Source organism: Tamandua tetradactyla, chromosome 3, assembly GCF_023851605.1.
Source record: "Tamandua tetradactyla isolate mTamTet1 chromosome 3, mTamTet1.pri, whole genome shotgun sequence".
In the NCBI taxonomy this organism is placed as follows: domain Eukaryota; kingdom Metazoa; phylum Chordata; class Mammalia; order Pilosa; family Myrmecophagidae; genus Tamandua; species Tamandua tetradactyla.
Window position 1 is genome coordinate 118,274,752 of NC_135329.1, and position 13,729 is coordinate 118,288,480.

Consider the following 13,729-nt stretch of genomic DNA (forward strand, 5'->3'; position numbering starts at 1 on the left):
TTCTGGATCCACCAATGTGGTATCAACCAACCAGGACTGGAATTGCAAAAAAGTTACTGCCTTTTTCCAGAATCTGGATTCCAGAATCACCTTACCCCTTCTGCTAGAACTGTAACTATTTCCTTATGATCTCTCACCAGTGTCTCTTAGTGGAAAGGTTTAACAGGAAACCTGTCAGTGGGGCAGGATTTTGCAGTCTCCTACAATACACAACGTAGAATGGAAGAATGCGAATGCGAACTTTAAGAATGAGTAAACAAATGGTTGGCAGAGTGAGTTACACAACTGAAGAGAGAATTTGTAGATTAGGAGAGAAAAAAAAGACCCAATATACTGTATGGGAAGACAAATAGATAAAATTATAAAAGAAAGGTTAAGAGATATGTAGACTAAAATTTAAAGGTTCACTAGTAATCAGGGCCCCCCAAATCAATGGAGTAATATTTTCAAAGTGTCAAGAGAAAATAACTGTCACCCTAACTGCCTTTCAAGCCAAGACTGAAAAACAGATGACCAAAAACTTAAAAAGTTTACCACTGACCAACATAAACTAAAAGAGCAGAATAAAAGGAAATAGTTGAGGAGGAAATTCTGAGATGCTAGAAAGAATGGCACATATATAATGGTATATAAAATGCCATTACTTTTACTACTATTATTAATAGCCATCACTATTATTGTTGTTGTTATTATTATATCTAGTTTCAGGAGTTGAACAGGACAAAAATTAAATATTGGACAATAGCATGAAAACTGGGGAGGGGCTATGGAGTAGGTTGCTTTATGATACATCATGAGAACATTGGCTTAGGCACAACAGAACTTGCTGCAAATTATCACTTTATTTATTTAGTGTTACTTACACAGCACAAAGGGTCCAAAGAACAGAGAAACAGTCCATTTGTGGCTTTTCCTCTGGGGACATTTTCTACTCAAGTTAGGGTCATCTCTCCGCACACCCCAGTTCATGTCGAAAATGAGGGACACTTGTACTGCTTTAGTGTTGGATGTTTGTACATACCCCACCACATACCAATGTTTGTACACACCCAACACATGCCGGTAAGCAAAAGGCATTCATCAAGCAACTCCTGTTCCCCAGAAAGCATCTGGGGCTAATTGAGATTTAACATCTCCATGGCTGTTTGTGGTCTGTTGCAAAATGAAAACATACCAAACGCTTGCACACAAACAAGAGGGGAAAAGAGTTGGGGGTGGGGAGTAGGCAAAGGCAGGGAGACGGCCTTTGAGTGTCTTGTCTCCATGACTTCCCCAGCAGACGCACAGCAAGGATCAGAAGTAAAGTGTTTCGTAAGGAATATATGCTTGGTTGGTAAAGTTTCCAAGGTAACCCATAAAAAGATTTTTAAAAGAATTCATAAGGTCCAATCCAATAGAGGGGGGAAATGAAGTAAGTTTTAAAACAGAGAAAAACACACCAGTCAAATTTTTTAAGGTAAGAAGTTAGATACTTTTTTTCAAACATAGAAGTGAAACACATTAAAGTTTAAAGGTAAAATACCTGAGACAAGTCTAAATACATTGACAGTTACAATAATTGGCACCCTGAAACATAGACATGAAAAGTCTGAAAATAAAAGAATAGTAAAAAATTATGCCAGGATGAAACCAACCAAACAAAATCCAGGCATCTATTTTAATGTGAAAAGTGTCAGTGGAGATGAAGAGGGTCATTATATATTCGTAAAAGGTTCGTTTCACTAGGAAGATATATTAGTAGTAAACCTCTATACCCTTGATAGCAGTAGCCTCAAAAATATATTACCAGGAGATAGAATGAAACTACAGAATGGAAAGCAGTTTCTTAAGCTGTGTAGAATTTTTTACTAGATTGAATTTAAAAGAGTGGAAAATTTAAAAGAGGTGATGGTAGCACATTATTATGAATATAACTAACAATGCTGAATTGTGTGTAAATGTGGTTGAGAGGGGAAGTTTGGAGTCATATGTGAACAGCCAGAGGTTAAAACATGGGACTATATAACTCCGTAAATCTTGTGGTAGATGATGATGGTGATTACTGGTACAAATATAAAGAACTTCTGCCATGAACAAGAACAAATGTACAAAACTATTACAAGCAGTTGATAGAGTGGTATATGGGGGAAAAAAACACACTTATTGCAAACTGTGGACTACAGTTAACAGTTATATCTTAATATTCTTTCATCAAAAGTAACAAATGTATCGCACCAATGCTAGGGATCATTGATGGCTGGGGATGAGGGGTACAAGCCATTTTGGGTGGTCTTTTTTTCTTTTTTTTTTTCTGATGTAATGAAAATGTTTGAAAATTGATTGTGGTAATGAATGCACAAATATGTGATGATACTGTGAGCCATTGATTGTACACTTGAATGGATTTTATGGTGTATGAATATGTCTCAGTCAAATTGCATTGACTAAATATATAGTAAGGTGAAAAATCAATAAAACTTCAAAGAGCTGAGAATAGCTAAGGGCTCCTAAAAAAAAATAAAATATATGAATTTGCCCTGTCAACTAACAAGATTTGTTATAAAGCTATAGGATTTAAGAAAGTGTAACACCAGCAAGAGGGATAGACAGACTGACCAAAGTAACAAAATATATTATTTTGAGATACCTACATATATGATGAAACCTTTTCTTTCCAAGCAAAGGATAATTTTATATTATCCTAATATAATATAAAATTTAGGATAATGATTCCTTCTAGAGTACAGGGTTTGAGGTTGGTGAGTAGCACACATGTAGATGGCAATCATTCCAAAGTTCATAAATTAGTATGAATTAATGGACATTTATTATTATGCTTCATATCATATAGATATGTTATATAATATAATCACAATATAATTTTAAGTCAAAAATTTATATAGAGTATGCACCCCACACGTTTATGCTTTTTTTAAAAAATATATTAACTTCTTCTGGAATTCTTTTTCATATTTCTCTAGTAAAAAATAATTAGAAGAACCTGTACAAGAGAGAACATTTATGTCCTTTCAACAGGCATTTTCACAGATCATTCTGCATGAGTCTGGAGGGTCTGTCCTTCAAGCTAATATATTGAGATGCCCAGCATTCTTTAATAAACCTAGTAAGGTAAAAGACAGGAGGAAAAAAAAATTGAGATTTCTGAATATTGTATTTAATCTTAGCTAGTCTCAAGTAATTTCCAGGTATTTTTTTCTTCCTTAAACGGCTTAGAGAAATGTTGACTATTGATGTTTCAGAAAACAGCGTTAAAGAACAGCACTCAGAAAAAAAATCCATATCTAAAAATTGTTTCATCACATGAGTTTATATTTCAAGACACACACACACAAGAAATTTACAGGTTTAATTTGCAGCCCAGCTATATTTTTGACTTTTTTTTTTTTTTTTTTTTTTTTGGTTTGCTCAGACTGAATGACTCAGTGACTTAATATTTCTCTGCATTGAATACTAGGGATTTTAGCAAATACCAGCATGATTTCATGTAATTTGTACAATTTAAATTCCTTTTTCCTTCCTGAATATAATTTTGACTCTAAAAAGCTTTTCTTTTGACATCATCTATTTCACAAGTAATGTATTTTGAGGATCAAGAAGTGGGTTTCTTATCAGCAGACAGCATCCCCAGTTAGTATATTCATCCGATTTTAGAAAGCATGTAAGTAATAATTAATGGAAGCTTCCAGATGCTTTTACAGTAGGCATATTTCCTCAATTATTCTGTATCCCATCAAAGCGTAGTAGACTGAATACTAATAAATGTATTGATAAAGTTGTTGGATAAAAGCAAATATTTACAAATAATTGTTCAAAAAAGCAGACATTAATGCTCATTTGTCTTAGATTTCACCTTTGTTCATCAAGAAATATAATTATAAAATATGTATTCCAAAAAAAGATATTTTAGTTGTATTTTGTAGGTAGCTGCTTTTTCTTTTCTCTCTGATTTGTGTTAAATAATTGAAAAACAAATGGAATATTTAATTTTATTGTAGCTTACTCTGATATACTACATTAATTAAATTTCTGTGTTTTTTCTCACAAAATAGAAATTACTTTCTTGTTTCTGAATATCTGTGAAGTTATTCATTGCAAATATCTATTTTTCTAATAATATAGACAAAGGTCATATTAGAATAAGTTTTCTAGAAAACATGGTATGACATTTCAGTATTGATTGCCATGGCTATTTCTGTAATATGAGCAATGTAGACAGAGCAATCACTCAGCATGAATTCAAATTTGAAATTTTTGATATGGGGCTTGATTGGTTTTTATTAATGAAGTCAACTGAGGAACTGCCAAATATTCTATTTCTTTTTTATATAATAGATTAGGGTTTTTCAGTATGTGATCTCTAGACATCCATTTCTATCAAAATGGATTGAAGGTAGAGGTGATTTTTAACTTGTTAAAAGTTAAAACATCTAAATGCTACCCTAGACTTTTTCTATCAGAATATCTTCACTGTGACCTGGGAGTCTGCATTTGAGCAAACAACCCTGGTGATTCTTAAGCACACTAAAATTTGAGAACCATTAAGTACTATACAAGCTTTATTCCCTGCTTTTTGGGTTCCATCCTCCAAAATACTTCTTAATAGTTCTTTTATGCTTTAGTTTAAAGTAAATAGCAAATTAAGCCAAGGGGAACCAGTCTCAGTTCTGGTTCTCTACCTTAGTTTACCTGAGAACCTTAACTTCATCATTTACAGCCTGTCTGCCCTGTGTTGGTCAGTGTGAGACCTGGAATACAGATAGCATTTGTCAAGTCCATTAGGAATCATTACTTTTGGGCTCATTTAAAGAAATATTTTAGTTCAGTAGTAACTTGGGATAATGGTTACAATGAAAGAGTCACTTTTAGTCCTTCATTCAATATAATTGCAAATTGCAGAAGTTTAAAACTAAATTTAAAAAATCTGCCAGTCTCTCAAATATAACCTTTATTTCTCCAGTAGGAGTTAAAGTGTATTTGTTTTAGCTCTTCATTATTGTGATTTAGTCAGTTCCAGAAATGTTATAGGGCACAGGTCTTTTGATACTCTTTTTGTTATTTAGAAACAAAAGGAGCTAAAGATAAAGGCCTTCTAACAAATTATTCACCTCTTACTCCTGTGAATGTTGGTGAATAAAGAAAAAAGAAACTATCAGTATATGTTAGATCACTGAAAAGAAGATTGAATAAAGGAAAAAAGAAACCTTCAGTATATGTTAGATCACTGAAAAGAAGATTGGCAATCTTCTGGGACAGTAAAATGTTCTTATTTAGTGTTTCGAATTTATACTCAATCTATTTTTAGTAGATTTCAGAATCTCCTCCTCAACCCCTAGTGATACTAACATGAAGAAATAAATAACCTCCAGAGTCAGATGTTTGAAATTAAGGAAAATAAACAGTACATTATCCAGACTTCTCTGCCCCATTAATTAGTTAAAAATACCAAACAGCAAAGCAGCATGGTTTTAGGTTAACACCTCTATTTTCCAAAGACACATCTGTAGCCTTATCTTCATAGATTACACCAAGGAGTAGATGTTGAAGCAATATTGAAAAACAGATTGTGCACCCCAAAATTAAAAACAACAAATGTCTAATTTCACTGACACTTATACATTATAAACCAACACGTCTAAGTTATCCTAATCCAACTTAACTAGACATACCAGTTTGGGGGGACACCAGCAAATATCTCATCCGTGACTCTGGTATCTTTTCACTTTTATCCTGGTTTGGGAATTCTGTTCTTAGCCTGTATTTCACTAATTTTGAAAAAACAAGTCCAGCCTCTTCACACATTAACTACAGAGAGTGCAAAGGTTCTCAGTGTTCATTTTTCAATCCTAACACAGAGAGTGCAAAGGTTCTCAGTGTTCATTTTTCAATCCTAACACTTGTGGAGGATTAGTAACAGTGGCAGGGAGGAGGGCATAGCTGATTGGGGGTAAGAAGAGGACTTGTTGAGGATCACTAAGGGTACATAGTAATTTTGATTACTTTACAGTAGACATTAAGTAATATTAACTTATTGTTACTGTCTTGTATTTATTTACACTTTGTAGTGCTTTATGTTAGAAATCTGACTTAAGATTTTACACACAGCAAAATGCATCTTTTGTATCAGTAAGCATGTGAGGTCCTATTTTTGTTTTCTGATGTACTTTGGATGGTTGGACTGTTTATTGGGATATTTTTACCTTGTATTAAGGATCAGGATTATATTAACCTCATAAATTATTTGGGTAGCTTTTCCTATTTTTGTGCTTTCCAGAACAACTTACCGGATACAGGAATTAACTGTATTTTTAAAACTTGGTAGAACCTACCAGCAAAGCCATTTGGTCCTGGGGTTTCTTGAAAGGTCTTTGACCAACACTTCAAGTTCATTATTACTTATTCAACTTCTCTATTGCTTCTTGCAATAATTTTGGTATTTTATAAATTCCTGGGACTTTATATATTTAACCTCTTTTTTCAGATCTTTTTACGTGCATATACCCATTCTTTTTTTTTAACAATCTCTGTAGTATCTGTAGTTATTTCTCCTTTTTTCAGCCTTGCCAGAAGTCTTCTTATTTTAGTAATCTATTTCAAAGAAATAGATTTGGCTTAGTTTTCTTTTTTGTTTTGTTATTGTTGTGGTTCTTGTTGATGGGTTCTCTAATTCATTTGCCCTTATGTGTATTATTTTCTTCTTGTTTCCTCGGGCTTGCTCTATTACTCTTTTCCAGCTTTTTTAGGTGGATGCTTAACACATTTAATTTTAACCTTTTTTAATTCTTGATAAATATATCTGAAGCTATAAACATCCTTCTGACATCTATACCCATCCTTGCTATCTTTCCTAAGATCACTGAGGATTATATTTTCCCTTCCTGTTCAAAGCCAATGCTTTCCACCTTGGTTTTATTTTTTGTCTCTTCCATGAACTTTTAGTCATTGTATTAGTTTGAAGGCTGCCAGAATGCAGTATACCAGAAATGGAATAACTTTTAAAAGGAAATTTATAGTTCTAAGTCTATGAAAATGCCCAAACTAGGGCATCTAGGGAAAGATACCTTAATTCAAGAAAGGCTGATGGGTCTGGAACAGCTCTATCAGCTGGGAATTCAGCATCTGCTGATCCCTTGCTCTTGGGCTCCATTGTTTTCAACCTCTGTTCCTGTAGGGGTTCCTCACTTTGCTTCTCTGGAGCAGGCTTTCATCTCTTGACTTCCCTTAGCTCTCTCCAAATTCTAACTTGCTTAACATCTCATGGTGACATTTGCTGGACTCCAAACACCTCTAAACCTCTGTGTCTCTGTTCTCCATGTGTCAGCATCTGTGTCAGTTGTGCTCTGAAAGTTCTCTTGGCTCTGAAGGTTCTGTTGGCTCTGTCATTTCTGAGGTTTCTCCAAAATGTTTCCCCTTTTAAAGACTCCAGTAAACTAACAAAGAGCCCCCCTGAAATGTGTGGAGCCATATCTCCATCTAATCAAAAGGCCACACCCACAACTGGACACGCCACAGCTCCATGGAGATAATCTAATCAGAAGTTTCCATCCTACAGTATTGAATCAGAATTTAAAGAAATAGCTGCCCCCACAAGATTGGATCAGGATTAAAACATGGCTTTTCTGGGATTCATAATAGCTTCAACCCAATACAGTCATTGTCTCAGCGTTGGCATTTAAAGTGCAAGGAACCATTCATGTTAACAAAAAAGAGAAGTTGGTATAAGGATACCAGTGGACTGAAACCATAATGTTGTCAGTAACAAGGCAACTCTTTCTCTTTGTCTCTTTTAGGGGAACATGGTATCTCTCATGGAACCTCTGCCTCTCCACACAGCTCTGCCCTGTTCAGCTTCTCTTAAAGTTCGCTTCCTCACATTCTACCTTGTAAAGGCTTTCTTTACCCACTCATGGTCTTTGTTTTGGCATAAGCTTTTTCATGACTCATTACTACTGTAGTATCCCTTCTCTTTATGTCACTACTTTTTCATCTGAGATTCCTCCACTAACCAGCCAATTATTTCCATATTTTTTAGTTCATGCCTCTAACAAAAAGAATTCAGTTGGCCCAGCTCATCTTTTCATAATAGGTTAACAGGTCATTAACCAACTTATATGCCTACCACTAGGCTTTTACATGTCCTAAATTGAATTCATCAGTGCCCCTTCCAAAATGTGTTCCTCCTACTTTTCTGTTTGTTTCATTTGATTGTGTAATCATTCACAAGGCAGGCAAACTAGAAATATGGAAGTTTTCATAGTTCAGGTTTGGAACACATGACAACACGCTGCCATTCCCCATCCCATATTCATAACAAACATGAACTTTTGAATGCATGTTGCCACTACCTCATCCCACTTTCAAAACAGACATATGCCTCTCAGGGATATCTGTCCTAATGAGGTTGGATGACATCACATAATCCTTTTCTACATAGTACTTTAGACAACCACTGTCCATAAATTTGAATTGGTAGCTGCTAGTCTTCTACCTGCTCTTTGTGCTATCAGTTTTAGGATGATCTCAAAGAGCTTTCTTGCTCTCTGGCTTCCTATTGGGTTTGGCCTAGTGGGAGGCATTTGTAGATCAGAAGATAGGAGGAGAGTCAGATTGGGGCATTTATTCTTACAAGGTTTCCATGGGTAGTCTGCATCACTGACTGAAAGGCACAATTCCTATCGGCTCCCTCTGCAGTTCCAGTAATTCCTCCCTCTCTTGCTCTTTTCTGATTTATGCATGATAATATCCCTCTAGTGTTACTGACCATGGGGTCATGCACTATACCTTGTTGGTTCCCCTAAATTTTGCCCCCATTTTTGTAAATAAAAATTTCTACAAATACCCAATTTGAGTGGGCTATCTTGTTTTCTGCCAGACCATGACTGAAATAGTATATGAGTTAAAACTTACTTGTTGTCCCTTTCCTAGACTCCATACATCATCTTTGGACCCTACATGTCCATATAATTACCAAGACTGCTTTATTTAGATCATAAATATTACTCAATTATATCTCTTTTCTCTGTTCTCAATCTCAAAATCCTAGCTTAGGCCCTCAATATCTCTCTATGAAATGAGAAGTCTGTGAAATAAAAGAAGATTGATATTGAGATAAACTATTTGGCAAAGGTTGCCAACCCCTGGCAAACTGATTATATAGTCTTATTGATTATGTATGATTCTGTCATTTTCTGTTTAATTCTTGAATGTGTATCTTTCTGTCCCATGCTTCTATCTTCTAATCCTTATAGTTTAAAAGGTGATTTATTTTTATTTTGTTTTATGATATTTGTAAATGAGGAATCCTTTTAACTAATGGCATTAGGACTCCTAATATATAAAATAAATAAGAGTTGGTTCACGTTAAAGCAGTGGTAGCACCTAAGACACAACAAGAAAATGACTGTTTAACCAGTGCTTTAATAAGTATTTATCTTCTCCAGTTCTAATTCTACTGCCTTTCTGACCATATACTGAATTGGCACACCTGAAATATGCTTATTCGACCTCAACCATGCTACACTAGTAAATATACTGTTCTCTTATACTAACAGAGAGGTTTTTTTCTGCCCATATTCACCAGCATGCTAAATAACTGCTTATAATGTGATCCTGGCTCCTGTTCCATCTGGTCAAGATGATTTTTTGAAAAAGATTCTTGTTTCAAAGGCATTTGGAATTTCCATCTGTAATGAAGATTGATTTATTCTTATTGTCCTAGGAAATAAAGAAATATGGTGACCAAAATATGGAAAACTTTCCAGTTTATCAGAAGAATTATCCATTATAATGTAGTCTTAATGCCGCTCTGATAAATTTGAAAGTTGAAAACACTATGATGATATTTATAACTAAAAATTTCTAGGACAGTTTAGCAATTATAGTATAAAGATGTAAAGTTAGAATCAGATGTCTATACTTTGAAAGTTGATCATCATTCACCTCCTCTCATGCTCCTTCTTAAATAGAGTATAGGAAGGGAAAGTGATATTTAGTGGGGATCTACATTGTTCCAAATATTGGAGAAGGCATTTTCACATTCAAAAACTCACTGAATCATCATGACATTTCTTCCAGTTAGTTATTATTCTCATACTTTCAGATGAAGTTCAGAAAAGTTAACCGATCAAAAGGCACCCGTCTATCTGTTTCCATAGCTCATGTTTTTTTCACTATGCTGCCTTGATTATGAGATGTGATTAGAAAGTAAGGACACTGATTTCTTCTGTGGTTTATAGAGAATTAGTTTCACAACTTAGGTTATCAGGTCTTTTAATCTTGTTACTTTTAAACCAAAGAATCATAAAACAGTAGAGATATTTAGAAATCATCCAGACCATTTCCCTTTTTGTCCTTTATATAATATCATGAACAAATAGATATTCGTTTGCTTTGTGAACACTCTGGGAATATGAAAATCACTAGTTCACCAAATAACCCATTCTAGATTTGGTGAATATGAACCATTAGATAATTCTAACTTTATACTGTAAAATCAAAATGAATCTTCTGTAATTTCCATTTATTATTCATCTAGGGTCAGACACAATAGTTATACCTCCTCTGCTGTAGAACAGTTCTTCTAATGTTTGAAGAAAGCTGTCATGTGTTTTCTTTATTAGATTATATAACCCAACCATTAGACCTTGAGTATTATTTGCCTCCTCTGATTTGCCAATGTTCCTTTTATACACAGCATCAAGCATTGTATATGCTTGATCCACGCATGATCTGACCAACGCAAAAGGAAATAGGACAATTATCTCCCTTTGAACACATTTATATTAACGCAGCCTAAGACCTGTCAGCCATTTTTACCCAACTATATCATACAATAGGACTTACTGAACTTATACTTAGCCAAAATTCACATCTTTTTTATTTCATCTTCTATCAATCATATCTCTTCTCTCTTCCACTTAATCTTATCTTTCAAACATGCATTTTTCTACCCTTTAAGGATATTTATATTCTAATTCTGTTCCACAACTACCATCCATCTTTCCAATAGTTTGTCCACATAGTTGCTATTATCGTCATCTTAGCTTATGGAAATAATGTTAGTTTTGTCTTGTGATCTCTGGTAGAGTCTTATGATTTACCAGTAGAGACCTGTCTTTAGTAGGAGATCGAACTTGGCATTGAGTCATGAATCTGTAGTCATTCAATCAATAATGACTATATCTGGCTTTTGAGATATCATCTAGCTCAAAGTTTACCATTTGGTCCACAAGAAGATTTTGAATAACTTTGCCACTGCCTTCTTAAAATAAAATATATTATCTCTGGAGCATGTTTCAGATTTTCCAGGCTAGTAATGCTTTCAGAAAATGATTGAGGTTAGTCTGACATGACTATTAGCTCATAGTTATTACTGCCTTTCTTTCTAAACATAATGTAAAACTATTGTTTCCTAATTCTTTTCTAGAAATCTTGTGAGATTTAACAGAAAGGTTTAACGCCTGCCTGATTTGTAATTTGATGTCCTCACATTCTTTTCTGTCAGAAGAAGAGGCACCTAAAGAGATGTCAGCCCACTCCAATACAGGTGTCAAGGTCACCAGCAAAAGTACAACTCACACAGGCTCTGACGGAAAGTCAATTTACTAACATAGAGAAGAGACAGAGTAAATTCAGCCTCACTAGTGGGCATTGGTTCCCTGTAGCCAGTCGGTCTCAATCTGTGGATAATACAAGGAGATTTTGTTTTACGCCCAGCGCCCCTCACATGCTTTTGTGCTGCTTCAAGGAGGAACCCTGCCTCCTCTCTGCCAGAGACACCTATACCACCAGGGTTTGAACCAGATGTCATAAAATATGCCCACCAGAGTCAAACTGTCTTCAGTGAATGTTTACATATGCTTGAGGCATTACCGGAAGGAATGGACCAGCAGTCCTCATATCTACTTGGAATTTGTGTTTTATCCTGCCAGGCTGACACAACTGGTCCTGAGCACAGGATGTAATGGAAAGGTGACAGGCTGTGTTAAGACTGCCCCCTACAACATTTTCCTTTTTAAGAAATTGCAAAAAAGACTGCATTCTCTAGTCTTCTAGGGTCTCTTCTAGTCCCTATAATTCTTCAAAGATTACTATTACCAATCTAGTCATTTCATGTGTAGGTTCTCTCATTCATTTATTTCAGGAAATCATGTGGGTCAAGATGCTTGACCTAATTTAAAGCAGGTAAGAGATCTGTTACTATTCTTCACCTCACAGTTTATAATTTATTCTTTTTTTAATAATTTTATTTTGAAATGATTTTAGACTTAGAGAAGAGTTACGAAAATAGTACAGAGCATTTCCATATGCCCTTTACCTAGCCTTCATTAGTGTTAACATCTTTTATAATCACAATACTATTAGCTAAACCATAGACTTTATTCTGATTTCACCAGTTTTTCTATTGATGTACTTTTTCTATACATAAGAAAAATCCAATCCAGGATCCCACATAATATTTCGTTTCCTTGCCTCCTTAGTCTCCTCCAATCTATTAAAATTCCACAGTCTCTCTCTATCTTTCAGGACCGTGACACTCTGAGCAGTAGTCAGGCATCTTGCAGAATGTCCTTCAATTCAGATTTGTCTGATTTTTCTCCACATTAAACAGAGATTATGCCTTTTGTGGATGAATTCTCTGAAGTGATGTGCCCTCTCATCAAGATAGCAGAGGGCACATGATGTTGATATGTCTTACTGCTGATGATGTTAACCTTGATCGTTTGGTTTAGGAGCTATCTTCCAGGTTTCTCTACTGTAATTAAATATTTGGAAGGAGATACTTTGAGACTGTGAAAATGTTCTCTTTGTCCTTAAACTTTCACCCACAGTTTATGGCATTCATTAATGGATCATGCCACCGTAATTATTCCTAGTTGTTCTAAGAGTGGTATTCTGAAAGAAGAGTTGTGCCTTTTCCTTTTATTTAGTTATTTTTAACAGCTTTATTAAGATATCATCAAAATGCAATCTTTACATACATATATTTAAAGAGCACTGCTTGATGTTTTAACATATGTGAAAGCATCACCACAATCAAAATAATGGACTTATCTATAACCTTATATTCTTTTATAATCCCTCCCTCCTGCTTTTCCCTATCCCCTCTTCCCATCCAAAAATAATTACTGATCACTTTCTGCCACTACTGATTAGTTTGCATTTTCTAAAATTTTATATAAATGGCATGATATAGTATATATACCCGTTTGTTGTCTGGCATCTTTCATGCAGGGTCATTATTCTTTGAGATTTATCCTTGCTGTTGTGTGTATTAATAGTTCTATTTTCCTGAGACATATTCTACTATATGAATGTACTACAATTAGTTAATTAGTTTATTCACCTCTTGATGAATATTTGGGTTGTTTTCAGTATTGGCTGTCAAACATGGCCAATTTAGTTTTCTTTTGATTTGTGTTAATATGGTTTATCTATTTCCATAATTTAACTTTTAACCTATCATGTCATTATACTTAAAGTGTGTTTCTTTTAGGCATCATGTAGCATACAATCTCACAACCTCTGCCTTTTAGTTTGGTGTTCAGACCATTTACATTTATTATGCTTATTGGTATGGTTAGATTAAAACCTATCATTTTGCTTCTTGTCCCATCCTTCCCATTTTCTATTTGTCCCATCTGTTCTTTGGTCCTCTACTTTTCTGTCTACCTTCTTTTGGATTGAGTACTTTTTATTATTCCATTTTTATGTCTGTTTTTGGCTCTTTAGC

General features: G+C 34.6%; 1 protein-coding gene and 1 long non-coding RNA gene across 17 annotated transcripts in view; one reads left to right on the plus strand and one right to left on the minus strand.

Moving 5' to 3' along the window:
- Window positions 1-13,729, plus strand: part of MBD5 (methyl-CpG binding domain protein 5) — a 524,034-nt gene that overhangs the window by 418,638 nt on the left and 91,667 nt on the right. The gene's annotated exons all lie outside the window — the stretch shown is intronic.
- Window positions 1-13,729, minus strand: part of LOC143677613 (uncharacterized) — a 98,916-nt gene that overhangs the window by 15,662 nt on the left and 69,525 nt on the right. Inside the window, exon 1 of one of the 2 annotated variants that reach the window (XR_013172753.1) lies at window positions 5,667-5,724. The exons of the other annotated variant lie outside the window; for it this stretch is intronic. This is a non-coding gene — a long non-coding RNA (uncharacterized LOC143677613). Of the gene's footprint in view, window positions 1-5,666; window positions 5,725-13,729 lie in introns of those variants that run through there. 2 annotated transcript variants of the gene reach the window in all.